At 53.1% G+C, this 1,485-nt stretch overlaps 1 protein-coding gene across 1 annotated transcript in view; it reads left to right on the forward strand.

The window, feature by feature from the left end:
* TMEM222 (transmembrane protein 222) overlaps positions 1–1,485 on the forward strand; it is an 8,935-nt gene that overhangs the window by 2,683 nt on the left and 4,767 nt on the right. The window lies entirely within an intron of this gene.

The following is a 1,485-nucleotide window of genomic DNA, read 5'->3' on the forward strand; positions in this document are numbered from 1 at the left end:
CAGGCTGCTTCAGGGCCCGTGTAGCCTTCTGTCTTTGGGGTAGGGCTCTCCTCTCCCCGCAGCGAGGGCATGTGTGGGGAAGGCTTTGCGGTGAGCGGGCTTGTCTCCACAGGAGCGGGAGTGGAGGGGATCCGGCGAAACGTGGGAAGTCTTTCATGTTTTTGGAGCGAAGGTTCGGCTGCGGGGATCTCGGACCACCTTATGCCTTGAGGAGAGCCTCCGCGCCTCGCTTTTAATGAGTTAGAAGTCCATTTGCCTTCCCAGTCTTGTCAGCCAAGCGTAAGCAGGCTCCAAGGAGAACTTCGGAGTTTTTCTCAGGTCGTGGGAAAATGAAAAGCCGTAAAATGTGGCTTTGGGGGGTAGTCTGGGAACACAAAGGCTTATTTTTATGCCTTCCTCTTCCCCTCCGGTTCAAATCAGGTGATAATGTTTACCGAGCCAGAGCTGAAAGTCAGGTAGAAGACGTGGTGTGGTCCGTGCCGGGATTGGGAATGGCACCGTAACTCTCCTCGGCGAGGAGAAGCTGCGACTTTCCTGTTGCTGTCTCGCGTGCAGCTGCAAACCAGCTTTGTTTTTTGACCTCGTTTCTTTTTTGATCGCTTAAAATTTCCACCTCAGTCTTTTCCTGGAGGATCTTCCGAAGCTTTTAACCTTCTTCCCTCCCGCTGGGACTGATGAAGGGAGCTGTCCTGCTGCCAGAGTCACTGGGCATCCGTATTTGTTTGTGGGTTCATTCCCTGATGAACGGTGACATCTTCCTGTTGATTTTGTTCCGCAGCAGAAATTTCGGTGCTGTTACTTGCCAGAATCTCTCGTTAGATTGCATAATAGCTCCATTTTCTCCCTCTGCCGTTTCCTGTCATCCTTGGATTTGGAGGCTTGAAAGCTAGTCAGTGCCGAGAGGAGAATTAAAAAAAAAGGAAGAAGCGTCTAGACCTTCGCAGGTGGCCAGGCTGTGACGGCGTTATGTTCAGCCGTGCCTGCTGGCCGGTAAAACGTTGCACGGATAGCCGGACTGTCTGGCTGCTTTGCGTCGGCGCCAGATAGGAACACGCAGAGGGCAAGCGATGCAAGCGATGCGAACACCAAACTTTGCAGAGTCCTTTCTCTGCGTCGTGGGGTTACGTTATCGACGGGAGCTATGTGGTATCGATAACCTCAGCTGCGCTTATCGGCGCGTATGGCGTGTCTTTCCTCGTAACATCCAACCGCCTCGGTCCCTCTCTGTTTTGATGGTTTTGGGATCCCTGATTGGGCTGTGGCTTGTGAGTCTGTTTCTGTTTAGCGCGGCTGTGATCTCTTCTGCAATATTAGTCGCTGCGTGCAGTCTCTCAGGGAGAGAGGAGTGAGAAACCAGAGAGAGGTCAGCAACCCTGAGGTTGCCGGAGGATGTGGGAGAGAGCTGCAGCTTGGCCTGAAGTATTTACTTCTAAATGATGATGATGGTGATGGGCGGGGGGGTGGGATGTAGACCTGCTGCTCCCC

Source organism: Pygoscelis adeliae, unplaced genomic scaffold (assembly GCF_000699105.1).
Source record: "Pygoscelis adeliae isolate BGI_AS28 unplaced genomic scaffold, ASM69910v1 Scaffold422, whole genome shotgun sequence".
Classification (NCBI taxonomy): domain Eukaryota; kingdom Metazoa; phylum Chordata; class Aves; order Sphenisciformes; family Spheniscidae; genus Pygoscelis; species Pygoscelis adeliae.